The sequence below is a fragment of the Lissotriton vulgaris genome, chromosome 11 (assembly GCF_964263255.1).
Source record: "Lissotriton vulgaris chromosome 11, aLisVul1.2, whole genome shotgun sequence".
In the NCBI taxonomy this organism is placed as follows: domain Eukaryota; kingdom Metazoa; phylum Chordata; class Amphibia; order Caudata; family Salamandridae; genus Lissotriton; species Lissotriton vulgaris.
In genome coordinates, this window is record NC_141699.1 from 970,364,927 (window position 1) to 970,385,684 (window position 20,758).

At 47.5% G+C, this 20,758-nt stretch overlaps 1 long non-coding RNA gene across 2 annotated transcripts in view; it reads right to left on the minus strand.

Moving 5' to 3' along the window:
- Nucleotides 1–20,758, minus strand: part of LOC147683789 (uncharacterized) — an 81,749-nt gene that overhangs the window by 17,270 nt on the left and 43,721 nt on the right. For both annotated transcript variants that reach the window (XR_015301057.1, XR_015301058.1), the window contains exons 2-3: nt 7,798–7,848; nt 694–811 (exon numbers count right to left, since the gene is read on the minus strand). This is a non-coding gene — a long non-coding RNA (uncharacterized LOC147683789). The remainder of the gene's footprint in view (nt 1–693; nt 812–7,797; nt 7,849–20,758) is intronic.

Below are 20,758 nucleotides of genomic sequence, written 5' to 3' on the forward strand. Positions count from 1 at the left end.
ACGCTGTGGAGAAGATTAGGTCACATTTACCCATTTTCCCATATTTGGTCCTCTTGAAATGCCAACAGATTGCTCCATGACTACACAAGGCATGAAAACAGTTGACCTGAAGTATAGACCCCAGCTTACCAGCAGGTCCATAGGTGATCGATACTTTCACACAGTGATAGGGCCATTAGTTCCTCAATTTCTGTGCCACTGATTTTAATCTCCACATGGACCATTATGATCACATTAACTATATTGTGGCAACTGGTCGATAGTTGATTTTATATTCAGACTTCACCAATCTAACATCTTATGACACAACATCCTCTGTCCTACTATGCTCATCCGGCGTACTTATTAAAAGATCTCCGACAAAGTGCCCTCTTGTGGTGCCCACCAGGCATTGTAGTGCCGGCCTGGTGAGGAGTATAACCCAATGATGAAGCATGTCACCTTCAGGTGAGTGAACGTAACTTGTCTTAAAAGCACATGCTTCCTAGGGTGTCTGCGTTCAGTTACAGATAATGTCTCTGAGACTGAACCTCCGGAACAGTATACTGTGATTTGATTGTGTTTTATTTTAACAAATGTACATAGCAGATATTGGCCCTTACTTGTTTCACAAAAATGATCGGATACCTGCCTCGGAGCGCACTTCTTATAGACGAGTATGGGGTTAACATGTTGCTGCTACAAGCTCCTTACCTGTGCGAGGTATCGGGAACGATGCAGGGGCAGACCCAAACCAGCCACAAGTGGAGATCAATGACAAATACTGAAGAATGAACAGAGCTTCCAAGCTGGAGACCATTATTTAACGGACCTTGAAAATAAAAGAAACATTTTTAGTATTCTGGTGACTCATGACCATAAAAAACAAAGGTTATAAATACCAATATTGTGTCAAATACTTAAAAAATGGAACTGGATGTGCTGAATCGGATGTTGTCCCAGGTCATGCGTGACACCTTCCACCACTTATGCTTATGGGACTAGTAGTTTCATTTTTCGTTTTGTTTTTCTCATTAAAAGGATGGGCTCTAAAGTCCCAGTGTCCTAAGGGATGATGGCCAAATCAGAGGCCTGATGGAGGATGAAGCATGACATGGCTCTGCTTAGCAGTGAGATGAATGACAGTTCCCCAGCCCTTCCATTCTTTGACCTACGGAGGCTCGTTGGCCATTCATATTTTTTTGCAACGACAAATAAACTTTTATTGCAGCTTCTGTCAACTGAAGAGAGAAAACACCTGGGCGTGTTTCATTAACTACTGACAAACATGAACAATCAACAACATAAGTTTCTGGAAAACTATCAAGCACCCAATCAGAATCAGCCGCCCTTCACACCCAGGAATTCTTGAGGCTTTGGAGAGGATGAATTGCACGTGGTATAAGAGGAACACTACATGACTCAAAGCTCACTTCTCAGGGATGTACTGAAATGCCAGCCTCATTGCACACTTAGCCAGCTCTTCGCCTCCTCCTCCTCAAATTGTTGACTAGCTATCAGGACAAATGAGCCTGCAGCAAAGCATCGCTGGCTTGATTCTACACTGGGTCAGCAAGGTGGTCAACTCCATGCTCCTCCAAGTCAGCAAGCAATCTGGTTGAGCCAGTCGTAATCGCACATGAATGTTCCCCATCACAACTATTTTAATGGTACTAAGTTATGTTTCTGCCAAATGATGGAGTCAAAAATGTAAAGGTTTTACTATGAAGTGCTCAAAGAGAAATCATGAAGTTTTTCAATATTTCTGAGTCTGCCACAGTACACAGGAGCATTATTTCTCTACGGCAGCAAATCATGTATGCACCCTGTAGAAAGCACGTTTGAAAGAAACATGGTATGCATTGCAGCCAAAAATCCATGCAACAACATAGAGTACAAGATAATTTGTTGTTATTATTCCAGCAGAACGAAATGCCATTCCTAATGTGTACGTCATTTTAAAGACAAACCCAGAAAAATGTATGGTCAGTGTTGTTCAAAGACAATCTGCATTAATGTGTCAGGAAATAAAGCACTATGAGAAATCCTACTCTATGGCAGGGTGCTGCCTGCCACTGTATCGCAGGTTACTTCCAACATAATACTCTACCTCAATACACGCTCCCTTCCCCAACACCATGCTGATATCTTTCTCTTGCTGACAGCTGAAAACCCCGATGTCTTACTGCTCACTGAGACCTGGCTGTCTGACCTCTCCCTTCCTGATATCTTGGCTGCTCTGCCCCCTAACTACTACATGCTGAATGCCAACCGGCCTGCAGCCCACCGTGGCGCGGGGGGGGGGGGGTGGGGGTGGCGGCAATCATACGGAAGGACCTGACATTCATTGCGTCTTCTTCGCTATGTCTTCCCGAGGTCGATAATCTGGTCATCAGCCTGGCAACGGAAGCAGGTGCCCTGACTCTCATTGTCCTATATCGTCCCCCCACCTCTATGCCCCTGTTCCCCGCTGCCCTCAGCTTGCCGCTTTGATGACCTCTTCTGCTCGCCTCGCCATGTTTGGCGATTTTAATTATTGGTTTAACCATGCCGATGCAGGCCCCCACGCTACTGAATTGTTCGAGGCACTCTCTAGTCTAAACCTGACCCAGCATGTCGCCACCTCCACCCACACTGGTGGCCACATCCTGGATCACATTTGGACGCAGGGGGTATCGCTCACTGGGCTTAACATCTCCCCCTGCGTCTGGTCCGTTCACTCTATGATCGACCATTTCTGTAAAGGGCCTGGTCAAGCCACCACCGCAGGAGGGCGGGATGGCTCGGAAGTGGAACGCCCTTGATTCCTCTGCTTTTCTCTCCTTCCTTGCGGAGACTCAGCCCCCACCCAGTAACAATTCAGGCGTCAACACACTGGACGTCAACATTGCCTATTGGCTTACTACCGCTAGTGACAAGTTCGCTCCCCTGTCCTGCTTCCCCCGTTCTCGCCACAGTAAATCTCACAAATGGTTCAACCCAACACTGAAGTCACAACATCTTGAGCTGCGCCAATTGCAGCGCAGGTGGAGGCGTAATTATCTCAGCACAGACAGGGAGATGTATGTGCTCACACGCAGGGCATATAAAAAAGCCATTATTACAACCAAGGCTGCCTATTTCTCAGACAGAATATCCATAGCTCCAAATAAATCGAAAGAGATATTCAAGGTCCTCGGCGAACTAACATCGGACACCAGGACACTCCCGAACCTGCCCCCTTCTGCAGAGTCTTGTAATGCCTTAAACACCTTTTTCATTGACAAGATTCTGGCAATCAAAAACTCCATTCCTCACTCCTTTCCTTCAGTAATGGCCGCAGTTCCTTCCACCAACACCTCCACTCTGGCCTGCTTTCCTACACTCGACCCCGATTCCTTAGCCAAGCTGGTCACTCGGATGAAATCTGGCTCCCCCAAGGACTGCTGCCCCCCTCTGTGTTCCGCGACATCTGTCACACTCTCCCGCACTGCATCTTACCCCTTCTCAACACTTCCCTTAACTCCGGCACAGTTCCTAATTCTTTCAAGGAGGCTGTACTGGTGCCCTTGCTAAAAAAACCTGGCGCGGACCCAGCTGTCCTCGCTAACTACCGGCCCATCTCTCTCCTGCCCTACCTGTCAAAAATCTTGGAGGCACATGTGACCACCTGCCTCTCGCAATTCATCGAGGAGTCCAACTTCCTGGAAACGAACCAGGCCGGCTTCAGACCAGCCCATTCCACCGAGGCTGTGCTCCTTGCCGTGTTGGACAACCTCAGATGTAATGCTGACAGAGGCCGCCCCCAGGCACTGGTCCTATTGGATTTGTCAGCGGCATTCGACACGGTGGACCACAACATCTTACTCCACCGTGTCGAGTCCACCGGAGTCCGCAGGCCTGCTTTGTCCTGGGTTAAATCCTTCTTGGAGGGTAGATCCCAAGCAGTCAGTCTGGGCCCCTTCAGCGCTACCAGCGCACCCTCATCTTGCGGGGTTCCTCAGGGTTCTTCCCTCTCCTCCCTCCTTTTTAAATTTGTACCTTCAGCCTCTTATCCACTCCCTAGGCAGTTGGGACGTCACCGTTTTCAATTACGCGGACGATTTACAAATTATTTTTCCCCTCTCCTCCCCTGACGCCGTCACCAACTTCAAGGCGGTCATGATACACATCCAGCAGTGGATGAACCAAAATCAACTAAAGCTCAACCCTGGGAAAACTGAGCTCCTCCTTCCTGGGAGAAGCGCTTCCCGTTGGGGCCCATAATTCTGGCCATCTGAGCTCGGTCCATCTCCTCCCCCTGCTGGCTGTGTAAAGAGTCTCGGCGTCATAATTGACTCTGAGCTCACTCTTAAGGCCCAGGTGAGCGCCGTAACATCTTCCTGTATGTTCCAACTACACAGGATTCGGAAAGCCGCCCACCTTCTGACCCCTGAAGCTCTGTTACAAGTTTTAATAGCACTGGTGCTGTCCCGTCTGGACTTTTCTAACTCTTTGTACCTCGGCCTTTCTTTTTTTTTTTTAAAGTTTTTTGAAACCTTTATTGTGCAGATGCAGCAGACAAGTACGGGCCCACAACCACCTGGCCGGCCGCGAAACATTTGGAGCACTGTTGCAAACTATACGATGACTCAGTAGCACATCAATATCAATAGACAATCGATCAGAGTTACACTGGACCCAATCGTACTACCGAGAAACAGGAGGAATGAGGTTAATTTTTAAATTTTTTAAGGCATTTTTTTTAAAAATATAGAAACAAGAAGAGTCATTGTCCAGTCAATCCCACTACAGCACGAGTGTGCAACGGTCAGCAGGTGAATCCCAAGAGACAAAGGGAAAGTTATAATCGGAGTAGCGGCATTACGAAATACACTTCAGGATATTTAAGCACACATTATGTCCTATGCCGGTCAGTACCCACCTCGTATCAAACCAAACTACGAACCCAAAGACAGAAATAAGACGAGAAAAGAAGTTGGAAGGAAGAAAAAATAAGGCCCATAGAAACGAAAACGGACAAAAGAAAATCCCCCCCCCCCTACCCCCCACCCTACACGCATTCAGAGGCTACGGCCTACCCCCCCCCCCCCCCAGCAGTGTGTCTGTCGCCCAAAAAAGAGTACCCGAAATATAGAAACAGAGACATAGGAAAGGAAGAAAGAAGAAGAAATTCGTATAAAGCCGGAGGAGGGCCAAATCTACATATTCCCGGTCTTCCCCGCCATGTATTCAACCTCCACCCCGTAAACAAGGATTAACGATATCAAACCTCAATTACAGCATTAAATGGGGAGAGACATCACGTTTCGCACAGTCAAACATATCGTAGAAGTGTTCCAACCCAAGTCTCCGCCAGCCAATCAGTCACAGATCATGAAAAGGAATCTCTCAGCCCTGGCCAGATCGTGAAAATCCCCCTAAACATGGCATCCGAGGAGGGCCCAACCCAAACAAAGCAGGAGAACAAAATGGCCACCATCGGTAAAGAAGAGGCAGGTGAAAACAAAATGGACGTCTCCAGTCACCAATAGAGCCGTAGGCACACAAGATGAGCGCCCCCAGATGCATGAGATGGTACCCAGTCCACCGCAGGGAGAAAAAGGCTTGCGAGGCAGCAGGTACAAAGGGGTCCAATGACTGCAGGATCGGCGTTTGAAACAACAGTAGCAACCTCGCAGACAGAGTCTCAATCCTCGGCGGAAATAGAAACAATGTAGCGCCACCGAAGCTGGCGGGCGACCGTTCACGGGCACCGTGGCAGCCAGGGACAGTCCGCTCCTCCCTGCACTCACGCAGCAACATGGTAGCCCCTTCAAAGACTGGCAAAGGTAGACCAGTACAGCGCTGGGAACTGGCCGGTCGCGACCGCTCCGGCATGAGCGCAACATCATCGAGCTTCTCGCCCAGCTCACAGGGGAGTGCACGCCATTCAATCCGTAATTCGGCAAGTGCAGCCAGAATGGCCCCGCAGGTTGGCGCCAGCTGCAGGTACTCCTCAGCCCGAGACGATACACAGAGTCCAGCACACAGCTCACCATCAGGCTGGGAGGCACAGTCGTGATGCGAGGTAGCACTCGCCGTCCCAGGGGAGACAGCTGCCATTTCGCCCTCGTCGGGAGATGCACAAGAAGAAGGGGGGGGGGAGATCGACACTGAAAGGTTGCAGTCTGGGCCGCCGATGCAGGCATAACACACTGTCACAGAGTGATCCTCGGGAAAGGCCATTGCTGCTCCGTCTCAAAGCGGGGGCGAACTCGGAGGCGACCCGCAAGTATCGTGCAATCACCAAGATGGGGTCGGCTCAGCTCAGTCCCAGCGCTGCACAGGGGAAGTAACCGCAGCGGGCTCCCACGTCTCCAATGTGAGCAGACCGCATGGAGCGAGAAACCGAGGTGCTGTGAAAAGGATCTCGTCCGATTCCCCCTGTGACGGGCGGCGCGCACCAGAGCACCAGTTCTCCTCAGGCTCAGCAGACTGTTGCCGATCCAGCGGCTTCCGGCGGCGAAGAACAACACGGGTCCCGGAGCCAGGGCTATGGAGGCCGCCCAACAACTCCGACGATATCTCCCGCGATCCAGCAGGCAGAGACCTCGGAGGAACACGGACAGTGACAGCGCGATTATACCATCATCCCGCTGCGGCACGAACACAGGATAGAAGGCAGGATGTCGGTGCGGGATGCACAGGCTTGCGGAGCCGGGAATCTACACGTCCGTTCAGGTCGCCATCTTGGCTCCTCCCCACCTCGGCCTCTCTAAATCCCTGTTGTCTAGGCTACAGATTATTCAAAACCAGGCTGCCAGACTGGCATTTAAAATCCCCAGATGGCAGTCGGCCAAACCTTTACTACATCAATTACACTGGCTACCAGTCAGCGAAAGAATATCCTTTAAGGTCGGCTGCCTGGTTTTCAAAGCCTTGACTGGTCCCTCTCCTGCTTTCCTGAAGTCCCTGGTTACCCCCTACTGCCCCTCCCGAACTCTGAGGTCTACCCACCTCCAGCTCTTAGTCACTCCCCGGTTCAAACTTACCAAATTAGGTGGCTGCAGCTTTTCCCACCTGGCCCCTAAATTATGGAATTCTTTCCCACTCTCACTTAAATCCTCACACTCTCTTGTATCATTTAGGAAGCCCTTAAAAACTCTGTTGTTCTCACATCCCCACTAAAATCCCTCTGTTCAGCTTCAGTGTTCCTATCAGTGCCAGGAAACTCATGGTAACAGTGCGCTCAACAAATGCCCATTAACATAACATAACATAATATAATTGGATTTATACATACATACTCCAGGGTGCTGCCAGCTATCGGGTCTGCACACAGCGGTCTGGAGCCACTCAGGAAAGAGGTAAGCTCTTCATTTCATCTTAAGCCCTTAGGTTACATCCACAGCCTGATGGGTCCGGAGAACTTTATCCTCTAACTGCGCCGAGCAGATAAACGTAGCCCATCATAGACTGTGTTTTGTGCTGGGTGATGCCTGGCATCTTATTATCGTTGGTGGGAGGATGAAGCTCTGATAAGAGCCATTACAAGAAGAGCAGAGAAACAGGACCACAGATCACCACAGAGCTACAACTGCCCAGAAGCTGAAGAACGAACTCTGGAACAGCAAACCTCCTGCACCCTGGAGATTCTCAAGGGTAAGCAAATGATGGTAATGAAATGCAAACTGCAGCATTAAGGTCACACACTACAACATCTTTCCCTTTAAACCGAAGATAACAGCCTACAATAAAAAAACTAACCAAAAAGCAACAAAACTAGAAAATGCATTTCCAAATGCTGCAAAAGAGAAACTGTTAATACAAATGAACAATATTAAACTTTGTTGGTACCTTAGTAATGTGCTTCCTTCTGGAATTCACTCCATCTGCAGCAATAACGCTCTGAAAGGAGAAATTACTGCTGTGAGTCTCGGAGTCTTCAGTATTACTGGTCTCAGTCACGAGGACTGTGGTGTCGGAAGATAACTTTCTCTTATTTGGCTTCAAAGATCCACCAGTCATGCCATCGCTATTAGCATATAGGCCACTATCAGCAGCATCACAACTTCAGGCAGACCAGCAATGCGGATCTCACCACTTACATTGGTTGAACAGACTCGTCTCTGCTACATACATCCACTCTGTTTTCAAATTTGCTTGGGGCTGTCAAAATGCAAAGAGCTGCAATATATTCCTCACACTTTTCTGACTACCTTGTTTTAAAAAGTTGTCACATTCAAGCGTGATTCTTGGTTCATCTGCAAGCTGAATTTTTTTAGAGATTCAATTGGCACACAATACTCGTCCCATATTCCAGTTTGTCCACATGGTGCTTCAACCCTGGTAGGTTATCAACTGCCTGTTTTGCAGATAATTTCAGATAGTTTCTGTAAGAAACTGAATTATTATTTGTGGTAGATGAGGAACAATCACAACCGTTGTCAGAGTGAACTTTCAAAGCCATTAAATTAACCTAGTATCAACCCCCTGGTACCTAAGCACCGAACAGGCAGGCTTAACTTAAGGTAATATGTAAAATATTTATGCAGAAACCAAACAAGTAAAAGTCAAAATGCAAAACAATAAAAAACCCAAACTGTAATAGAAAAATAAAGTAAAGTGTATTGGACAAAATTACACTAAAATTATAAAATCCTATAAGGGGAATGAGATATGAACTGTAACGCTGTAAGAATCACAAGGTGCCAATGGATGGGCCCGGGCATGGATTAGTCTCTCTAGAGCCGACTGCCAAGTCAGAGGAAACCAGAGGCCACGGCCTGCAAGCACATAGTTCAGGAATTAGCTGCAGTGATCCAAGAAGACATCTAGTGCTCCAGGCTCAGATAGGCCTGCTGGCCTACAGGGGGATTCACGGCAGGTTCGTGCGCAAAGTGCTTAGAGTATTGAGAACAAGCAGCAGACACCCAGCTGGGCAATAGCAGACCGTTGAAGACAGCAAGGCCCGGACGAGACTGAAAGGGAGTGACACCTCGGGCCCTCACCATCAAGCAACAGCGTAGTGGAGCTCAGTGGGAGGACAACCCACTGACAGCCACCCACTGGGGCTGGGACCCCCAAGACAAGGCAGGCTGGTCTGGTGATATGGTAAGAGATATAGCAGCCATGTAATCAGCGAGAAGCAATATGGATCAGAATCTAAAAGAGATGCTGACCAAGCTCCTGATGACCGGCAGTGGAGAAGGGAGGCTCTCCCCTAGACACAAATCAGCCAAGATGCGGACACCTCTGAAGCCCCAATTACCCACGCCTTTTTAGAGTCGCTATTCGGTGCATTACGAGGCGACTTGAAGACGCTGAAAAGGGAAATAGCGGGGGATATTAAGAAGATAACCGATTGAGGCCATACGTCCCCCTTATGATAAGGCGGGACGTCAATGTCATTGGGGAGCATGTGGTCTCCATCGAGGATCAGGAGCAAGCCCAGGAAGAGGAGGTGGAGCATCTACAGCAAGAGATACTCCGGCTCAAGGTTCAACAGATCGATCTCCAGGCACACACAGAAGACTTGGAGAATCGGTCTCGGCAAAACAACATCTGCGAAAAGGGAGTTCCACCTAAAGAAGAAGGGCCATACATCACACAATACCTGCAGGGTCTCTTCAGGAGCATACTGGGTGCCCCCACCGGATATTTTGGCTTACATTCCAGACTTTCAACTAAAAGAGTATATACTACGTGCTGCCAGGGACAAGCAACCACTAAGATATCAGGACCTCTCCATAGCTTTGTACCAGGACCTGACTCCAATACCCCTTCAAAAGTGTAGGGAGTTCCGAGTGGCAACCACGCTTCTTCGAAATCAAGGAATATACCGTATTCTTTGGGTCACCCTTTCCGGCTGATTTTCATATGTCAGGGCAAACTCCTCCAGCTCAGATCCATGCAGGACACTTGTCAGGTGCTGGGCATCGAGAGTCCAATCAAGGAGGAGACAGAGGGCCCACAGACCAAAGCTCCTTGAGAAAGATGTCATAAGGTCTACGGGAGGCGTAGCACAGAGCGAGCGACAAGACCAGACCCCAAGACCATGGCACAAGAAAGACTGGCAGTGCTGGAGACATTGTCGAAGGAGACATTCCCCCATGATTAATTAATTAATTAATTGTGTGCTTATATAGCGCAGGAATCACTCCCGAAGGGGTACCTCCGGGATAACACCGTGAACGAGTGAGGGACAGATAAGTGACATTTGCAAGGCTGGGTGGCCGGCGAAGAAGTCTGCAGGGAGCTTAGAGACATGGGGAGTGTAGAGACATGGGGAGCATAGAGAAACGGGGAACTGGCCACACACGTTCCTAACTATTCCGACTTCCAAGGACATGCACGCACGAATGGTGGGCCATGGACAATTTGAGGTTAATGGGTTTCTAAGTTTGGGTTAGGGAGGGGAGGGTGGAGAACTGGTATGCAGGTTAAAGGCGTTGAAGAGAGGATCAAAAGGCAATGGAGGCCGGGCAGACATTGGGAGCTCAGGGGGAAGAGAGATCAAAAAGACCCAAATACAGGCCAAAGCTGTTGCACTCTATTTCCCAGCCCACACTGAAAATTCTCACTCTCAATGAGAGAGGGTTCAACAATCCCAATAAAAGGAGGTCCATCCTTTCCTACCTGGATAACATGGAGGCAGATGTGTGCCTCCTCCAGGAGACACAGCTCCTCTCCAAAGATTGGCTTAGAATGAGGTCATGACTCTTTCCCCAGCAGTTCTTTTTATCTACCCAGGAAAAGAAGGCGGTGGCTATTTTAGTAACCAAACGGTTTAAGGGGACAGTGTGTTAAAAGGTGGCCGAAATCAAAGGAAGACTTTTAGCCCACGTATTCAAGATAGGTGGACATACCCTAATGATAGGATCCACATACACACCAAACACAGGGCAGGAGAAATTCCTGAGGTCGGCTGTATCCGAGATACTGCACAGACATGAGCGTAGGACGATCATAGGAGGGGACCTAAACATGGTTATGGACGGAACCAAGGACCAGTCAGGAAATAGATACTAACAGGCTGGAGCTATTTCACAAGTAGGTAGAGAATGGCTCCAGTCTATGGGTTAATGGATTTGTGGAGAGAGGTGCACCCTCACACATCACAATACTCGCATTACTCTCATACACCCAACAATGTGGAAAGTGCAATTTTTTCTAAAAGCTGACAGGCCACTGTGCCTACAGGGGTCACCAATTACAATGGCGGTGATGGTCGTATGGGAGGAGGTGGCGACGAAAAGGGAGCTCACTACATTCCCCTCACCAATGACGCCCTTACTGGAGAACAAGGACTTAAAGCTGTGGTTGGAGGTCGGGGCTTTCACAGCCTGGCAAGCTCCACAGCAGTGCCACCTGTTTGATGTGGACGGGATTATTCCCTTCCACACAACTACGACAGAACTATACACTTCCAGAGACGGAAAGATTTCATTACACGCAGATTAGACACGGACTTCTACACCCCAACATCCGCCCCAAAGTTACTAGGAAGTTAACAAAATATGAAAAATGGTTGGTCACAAAGGTATCGGATAAAAAGTTGATTTACGAAACTAAACTAAATGCTGCGCTTACCGGCCCCTACACAGCCTAGCCCCTGTCAGAGATGCTGGATGGCAGAGCTTGGGAGGGATCTCTCAAAGAAAGAATGGGGGACATTAATTATAGGGCCAAGCACACTGTGCGAAACACAGCCAGCAAGGAAACAACTTTCAAGATAACTACTTATTGGACCTGACACCTGTGCGCCTAAACAAAGGAAACCCTGACCGCAGTCCCACATGCTGACAGGGGTGCGGGGAGGATGGGACCTTACTACACTTGTTGTGGGATTGCCCTGTACTGTCCGAATATTGGCCCAAAATCTTGAATGAATCGATGGGCAGTTCGAGACACAGATCCCAAGATTCCTGGTCTATTTTATATTAGGCTTACCCGACCCTCTAACGTTCCCACTGAAGTCTCGCAAAGGAAAACAGATGGGCTTAGCACTAGGGGCGGCGCTTCAAAACATTTTAACGCACCGCGGTATGCACACAACCCCCACCTATGTAGGATGTCTCCATAGGCTGAGGTACATTTTGGGCATGGAGCGCATTCATGCCTCCCTCTCAGGCTCTGTATCTGGATTTAAAGAGGTTTGGAGGCCCCTTCTGTCTCTCTTGTCCGTCGAATTCAATGAAATTACCTGCCCGAAATACCTCTGCCTCCTGCGCCTGACAGCAACGGATGATTCTCCTGAGGGAACTTGAAAGCTAACCAGGTGTACTTGCTTTCACGTCAATATATCAAGGACGTAAGAACTATGCATTCCAGTTGGGGGGGAAGGGAGGGCGGGGTTATCGTTTAATGTTCATGGGTTATGTTCACGACCACGGAGCGTTTCACAAAGCTCTGGGTGCAATATGCTGATTGCACAAGTCACAGCAGTGCTAGCTGTATTTGAAATATACAAACGTTATGATGTTAACCACGCATTGCAATGTAGAACTGCAACTGTGTGTATACTGAAGAGTTTTATACAATAAAATAGAGTTCAAACTAAAAGTTACTTTTCATAACTATTAATTAAAAATCCAACTTCAATATTGGATTGAATTTTTTGTGGCTGTTAAAAATAGTTCCTCAATTACTTTTTTTAGCAACTTATAGACAAGGTATATAATCCATTTAGGACTATACCAATTTCACCATGTTTAAAGGGGGAACACAGACACTTTACCACTGGTCGGCAGGGTTAAATTGCACAGAGATTTAAAGATTTAAAGCGAGTAAAAATATAGCATTACAGCAAAAGATGAAAAATCCAGAAAATGCTAATTTCCTACAGTCTCCTTTTTATAGGAGGTTTATCTTTACTTTTTGTAACCAGGACGCTGTGTGCCCGTTCAATGATGAAAAAGTTTGACATCCGTTTTGGGCACAGATGGTTTAGGATGAGGTCCCCCAGGAAGAGCTCCACACTGGATCCCTCCATCCCTCCTGGAACACCCACCACTCGTAGGTTGTTTGGGCGCGCTTGCCCTTCTTGCTTCTCACGTTTTGCTGCTAACACGTCCTGTTGACGCTTGAGGTGTTGCATTGTTCCTCAAGACTCTGTGTCACATTCCGCAACTGTGTGATATTTCATTCTGCATTTGATACTTTTTCAGATATTTTCCGGAAGTTCCCCCTTAGAGATTTACTTCCACTGTGATAGTGTCTATTTTAGGTGCAAGTGATCCTTTAAGGTCCACTAATGCTGCCATGATGGCGGTTAGTGATGGTTCTGCTGCCACCATTTCTGCCATCTGGGCTCCCACGTCTGCTGATTTTGCGGCAGTGTATTTATCCATTTTATTTCTTTGGGTTGTCAGAGGGCCTTTTGGCTTCACCATTTCCTTTGAGTTGCCACTGCACGGATATCGGAGGCCAGCCTGCAATATGTCGAAATACGCTCCTCCACGATGCTTTCACCAGTCCAGAGTGTTTACCGCCTTCTTTTTCGGTCAACCCCCATTCCACCACTCATCACCCTCACCTTGCCCAGTTCCATGCTCCCGCCGTCCACTCTCAATCCTCTTCACTGCGTCACCACCTTGAGGCGAAATCAGGAGCTCATCCCTGTGTCGCCAGCTACCATTTTGTGTTTTCTTTTTCCTGTTCCCACGAGCCTCGAGGGATCGTGGTATTTTTTTTACATTTTTTTTTCTTATTGTCCTGCCCCGTTATAGTATTTTTTTTTACTTCAGGGCAGGTTACTAAGTTCCTCACTCCTGCAATGGCTGCCAGCAAACTCTCGCTCTTGCAGGTGTCCGACTCCTGTGGGAGCGAGATAGCCCAAGAAAATGTTTGTTGGGCCAATCAGAAAACCTAATTTTTAAATTGCTGCTCCCAACAATCTAGATATACAATTATTTTACAACCATAATTTCACAAAAACTACTGAACAGATTTATACCAAATCATAAAAAACACAATTAGCGGACCATGGTCTAGCTTCCTGCCGAACTTGAGGCAATTCTACTCAGCAGTTTATATAGAAGTCCATGGAAAAAGCATGGGGATTTTGCATTTTGGAACTCCCCTTTTTTCTCTGCCATCGCCAGATGAATCATCCCCCAACTTTCTATGCATAAACTAGTCAAAAAGGAGGACCTTTTTGGAAAGTTTAGTGGAGATTCATAAAACGGTCCCAAAGTTATTGGCAAGACAAAAAATGCTTTTCATAAGGAAGAGCAGAAGTAACTAAATGAACCTAGTGGAATTACTGAAAACAAGCTATGACATAGCCAATAGGTCTCGCTTGTTGGACCTTATAAGTATTTAGCCATGCAGCACATTATCCTGGGTGATACACCATCAACTGTTACGTCATGTGCCAAAAACCTCCTGTTGGACACTAGCATAAGAGTCTAGTAAAAAAGAAAATGTGACATTGTAAATATTTTTTTTTCTTCTTTTTATTGTTTTTTGCACAAAGCATACATACAATCTTACAAAAACAAAACCCTGCAGGCATAAATACAGATTCATCTTGTGCAGTACAGCATTTCACATCAATTCACAGTGTGGTCGATTGGTGTAGATCAGTTCAGTCGTTTGATAATGCAATTACACAATAATAAGTTTGAAGGTAATCAGATAGAGATACCCACAAGTTTCTGGGCCTGGAGCCAGAAGGTAGTTCCTCCTCATAAGTCTGTAAGGTATCCCTACGGTATGCCATGCCTCAAAGCCACTGTTTAACGGTAGGATAACTTTTGCCCCCCCCCCCCCAATGCAAGTATACCCTCCTTTTAGCTAAACGCAATGCAATTACACAAACTTTCCGTTTAAGGGATCTCAGACTTGTTACTAATCCAAGGAGACAAACTCAGACCGTACATTCTATCCATGCCTCTAGCATCGTACTAAGCAGGTTTATGACATTTTCCCACTATACTTCAATATCAGGGCATTGCCACGCTAGGTGGAGAAAGTCTGTATTGTTAATACCACAGCGTTGGCAGTATGCATTTGTGTAACTTTAGCGGAGTATAGTATATTTGATGCAATAATTTATAATGTATAAGGAATATGCTACTTACCAGTATGCATCTGTTCTTGGCATGTAGGGCTGCTGACATTCATATCGGTGCATAGATCGCCGCCTAGTGTTGGGTCCGGATGATTGCACATTGTTGTCCTGGAAGAGTCTTCGAAGTATCATGAGATAGGTGGCTCCTCCCCTGGACTACAGTGTGCATGGGCATCCTCTCCATCCTCAGATTGTTTTTTGCCATTGTGGCAGAGATGGAGTATGATACAGTAAGTGATGTCCATGCTAATGCGTATGAAGAATGAGTGAATGCTACAGCTGCGACAGGCACCGGGAGGAGGGAGGGCGATATGAATGTCAGCAGCCCTACATGCCAAGAACAGATGCATACTGGTAAGTAGCATATTCCGTTCGAGGCATGTGGGCTGCTGAATTCATATCTGTGCATACAATGTATAGCAGTTTACCCCTAGCGGTGGTTGCCCGTGCCAGCTGCAGCAGTCTGAAATAGAGTTTTGAGAACAGCCTGTCCTACAGCTGCTTGCTGTTTGGAGTGTACATCTACGCAGTAGTGTTTGGTAAATGTATGTATGGTAGACCATGTGGCTGCTCTACATATTTCCTCTAGAGGAATGTTTCCTAGGAAAGCCATGGATGCCCCCATCTTGCGTGTGGAATGCGCTCTTGGGGGAACTGTTAGAGTGCGTTTAGCTTTAATGTAACAAATTTAGATGCACTTAACTATCCATCTAGCTAAACCATTTTTGGAAATGGGGTTACCTTTGTGCTGTGGTGAGAAGGCAATAAATAACTGTTTTGTCTTCCTGAAATCCTTTGTTCTGTCTATGTAATACAAGAGAGCTCTTTTGACATCCAGTGTGTGTAGGGCTCTTTCTGCTACTGACTGTGGATTCTGGAAGAACACTGGCAGTTCTATTGTCTGATTGATGTGAAAATGGGATACCACTTTTGGCATGAATTTAGGGTTTGTTCGAAGTACAACCCTGTTTGCATGAATCTGTATGAATGGCTCTTGAATAGTTAGAGCTTGCAGCTCGCTAACCCTTCTAAGCGAAGTAATCGCTACAAGGAAAGCCACCTTCCATGTTAGAAACTGAATTTCACACAAATGTAGAGGCTCAAAAGGTGGTCCCATTAGTCTGGTCAGAACAACGTTTAGGTTCCAGACTGGTGAAGGTGGGTTCTTGGAGGAATCACTCTTTTAAGTCCCTCCATGAATGCTTTAATCGCCGGTACTCTGAATAATGAGAGGTGATGCCTATTTTGAAGATAAGCTGCTATGGCAGCTAAATGAATTCTTATAGATGTGTATGCTAGGTTGCAGTGGTGTAGATGCAAAAGATAGCATATAATATTTTGTGTGGATGCGTCTAGCGGGTTTATGTAAATGACAAAACGTTTCCATTTTGCCGCATAGCACGCCCTTGTAGTAGGTTTCCTAGCCTCCCTGATAATGTTCATGCAGTCAGGAGGTAGATAGAGATAACCAAATTCTAGGACTTCAGGAGCCAGATTGCAAGATTCGGCTGTTGGGGATCTGGGTGCTGAATGTCTCCATGGCTCTGCGTTAACATTCTGGGTGTTAGGCGCAGCCTTTGATGTGGTACCACGGAAAGCTCTAGGAACGTGGTGTACGCCTATGTTGGAGCAACCAGGATTAGTGTCATGGAATGCTGGCGCAGTTTGCGTGCCACCAGCGGTATCAGTGGTGCTAGTGGAAAAACGTACGCAAATCTGCCTGACCAGTTCATCCATATCGCATTGCCCTGAGACTGTGGGTGTGGGAACCTCACGGCGAAGGACTGGCATTTTGCGTTTTCTTTTGTGGCGAACAGATCGATGTCTGGTTGTCCCTACCTTTGGAAGTACGGTTGTAGTACTGTTGGATGAATCTCCCACTCGTGCATCTGCTGACTGTGTCTGCCCAGCAGATCCGCTAGTTAGTTGTCCTCTCCTGGGAGGTGTTCCGCCATGAGAAAAATGTTTCTCTGAATGGCCCACTTCCACATGCTCTGAGCTAGATGTGACAGTTGTGGAGAGTGTGTTCCTCCCGGTTTCTGGATGTAGTACATTGCAGTCATGTTGTCCGTCCGGATCAACACGGTCTTGTTGCACAGATGTACCTTGAACGCCTTCATAGCCATGAAGATTGCCATCAGCTCCAGTAGGTTGATGTGCATTTTCTTTTGTTGCGTGGTCCACAGGCCCTGCACCGTGTGGTGTAGGAAATGGGCTCCCCACCCTGTGAGGGATGCGTCCGTCGTCAGCACTATCTGTGGTACAGGCTCTTGAAACAGTCATCCCTTGCAAAGGTTGTGTGGATTCCACCAATGCAGAGAGTTGTATGCACGACTTCTCACCAACACTAGGTCTTTCAATTGTCCATGAGCCTGATTCCACTGACGTGCAAGGCATTCCTGTATCGAACGCATGTGCAGTCTTGCATGGGGAACTATGAAGATGCATGAGGCCATCATGCCGATTAACTGCATAAACACTCTCGCTGGAAGGGGGTGTTGGGGTCTGGACTGTAGGATCAGTGCCTGAATACTGTTTATCCTGGCAGGATTTGGCTGTGCTCTTGCTGCCAGGGTGTCTATAGTCACTCCCAGATACTGTTGCACTTGGGCAGGGTGAAGATGGGACTTTTGGTAATTCAGTGAGAAACCGAGACTGTGTAGGAGGTGAATAGTTGCCGACATGTGGCTGGCACACTGCTTGGCTGCCTGTGCTTGTATTAGCCAGTCGTCCAGGTATGGGTAGACATGAATTTGCTGTCTTCGTAGGTGTGCTAGGCACTTGGTGAACACCCTTGGGGCTGTAGTCACCCCAAAAGGAAGAACTTTGAATTGATAATGCTGGTTATGAATCGTACACCTGAGGTATTTCCTGTGTGCCGGGTGTATTGGTATATGGAAATATGCATCCTTTAGGTCTAGTGTTGCGAGGAAATCTCCCTGACGCAACAACGGTAACACCTGTTGCAGAGTGATCATGTGGAAATGCTCTGACAATATGTACTGGTTTAGGGGACGTAGGTCTAGAATTGGCCTGAGAGACCCGTCCTTCTTTGGAATGAGAAAGTACAGAGAGTACACCCAGGTGGCCTGCTCTTCTAAGGGTACTAGTTCTATGGCCCCCTTTTGCAGCATGCTGATGACCTCTTGCTGCAATAAGTGTAGGTGTTCTGCGGACATAGGTGTCTTGGGGGTATGTTGGGAAGTGTGGAGGTTAGCTCTAGGCAATAGCCATGTTGGATGATTTGCCTCACCCACCTGTCTGTAGTTATGTCTTCCCAGACTGGCAGGAAATGTTTTAATCGGCCCCCGACCGGTGTTACATGGTCTGGGGGAAGTGACAAGAAGTCACTGTTTCGTATAGGTAGAGGCTCTATTGGTGTTATTTCCTCATCCTCTACCCTTGTTATTGTTGCCCCTGTATCCACCTCTATTGTTTTTATTATAGGTGTTTTGCGTGTTGCCTTTGATGTATGAGGTTTGCTGTGTAGAGCCTCTTCTGGCAGCTCCTCTGTTCCCTGGGGGACGAAATGAGCCACCTCTGTATTGTTGCGACTGCAGAGCTCCCATAGATTTAGCAGTTTCATTGTCCTTTTTCATTTTGTCCAATGTGGTGTCCACATCAGGTCCAAATAAGTAATCAGGTTTCACTGGCTGATTGAGCAAGGTTGTCTGAACCTCATTCTTAAATCTAGAGATGCGTAGCCACGCATGTCTCCTCAGCATGACACTGGTGTTGATGGCCCTGGCCGCCGCGTCTGTTGCATCCAATGCACATTTAATCGATGCATTAGAAATTAGTTTCCCTTCTTGAACTAGTAGCTCTGCCTGCTCTTTGTAAGGCTCGGGTAGATATTGGATAAGGTGTTCAAGCGTGTCGTAATGTGCCCTGTCATATCTTGCGAGCAGGGCTTGTGTGTTTGAGATTCTCCATATATTGGCTGCTTGAGCAGCTACCCTTTTGCCTGATGCTTCGAGAACTTTTGACTCCTTGTCAGGTGGTGGCGCCTCACCAGTAGTTTGAGAATTTGCCAGTTTGCGTGCATTTTAAACTACTAAGGAGTCCAGTGGAAGCTGTCCCCTAATATACGTAGGGTCCACAGGTGCTGGCCTGTATTTTCTTTCAATTCTGGGGTTGAGGACTCTTGCCCTGGTCGTCTCTTTAAAAATGTCTCCTGCATGTTTTAATACGCCCGTTAACATTGGCAGAGTCTTTACTGATCTTTCTGAGCTACTGAAAGTATCAAAAAGGAAGTCCTCCTCAATAGGATCAGCGTGCATCTCCACATTGTGATTGTACGCATCCCTTTCCAGTAGAGTATTAAAGGCAGAAGTATCTTCAGTGGGTGAAGTCTTTATGGGATAGGCAGTATTGCCTGGTATCGTTTGAGAGTCCCCAGGATCAACAGGGTCTGCCCATGTCTGATTCTGGTCATCTTGGTCAGCAAGCATCCACTGGATATTGATACTGTTCATTGTCCTCATAGTCTACATTCTCCTCCGTACGTGTTGGAGAATATGTGTAGGTTTCTTTGATAGGCTCAAAGAGAACAGGAGACGTTGCAGAGTCCATCTTCTTCTTGAGTGGAATCTTGTATGTTTCCATGAAAGTTTCTGGCCTTTGTTTCCTTTTGTATATGGTCACTTTGCCAGTATCAGGGTCCACATATAGTTTGGACTGCTCCTCTGAAGAGGGTTCTTGGTAAAGCACGGCTTCTTCAGTTGCGGCCGCTCTTTTACCTAGTATCAACTTCTTCTTTTCCTTCGGATCGATACCGGCTGTCGGTTCGACTGTTCTCGCTTTAACTCCTGGTGGAAGTCCGAATTTTATCGGACCGAGAGACTTTTGTGTTTGAACAGTCGTCTTTGTGAGTACAAACTTCTTCGGAGCCGTCACTTGGATCTATCCGACAGTTCTTCTTTGTTCGATAACTATCTTTTGGGCTGGTGTCGTCTTCGGAATCTGTTTCGAAGCGATCTGCCTCTGCTCGACGGGTCCTCTCTGTTCGACCATCGTCTTTGGCTTGATAACCTTCATCGGTCTCGGGTCGGCAACCCTCTTCGGTCCGATCCCGGACCCTTTCGGCACCGATTTAGTAGGCCCGACGGCCTTAATTTTCTGCATGGATACTGGTGTACTTGCTCTCGGCTCGACACCCTTTGTGCGCAACCCAATTGGCTCGACGGCCATTTTGTTTTTGGTCGGCTCTGATGACTCCATTTCCCTCGATCCGAAGAATGATATGTCTATCAGTTTCGGTTTCATTTTCTTCTCCATCATTTTCGGTTTCGTTTTTACAAAAGTCTAGTAACTCTGGCTCTTGGCTTATATTCTCAACCGGGCTAGTTTGCGGGGCTGGAGAATCAACATCAAGATCTTGGCTAAGGCCTTGTGGCCATGCCTCGACCTGAGCCTCATGGAGCGAGTCAGTAAAGGTAGTGGGTTCCGTACTCACGGTTGGCCCAATGTCCTCGCCGGAGTCGTCTTCGACTGCTCCGGAGCATGATCGTCGTCTCCTACCTCAACGACGTCTTCTTCGTCTTCAACGTAGTAGTTGGAGCCATGATCGGACTCCTGCTCCGACTGTTGATCTGACTCCTCTTGGTCAACTACTTCTTCCTCGAAGATGTTGTCGGGATCAGGCGCTGATCTCTGCATCATCTGTGTCGCCGCACGTCGGATCCGAAGAGTTTTCTTCGATCGAAACAGCGAACAGGCAAAACAGTCGGCTTCGTTGTGTTC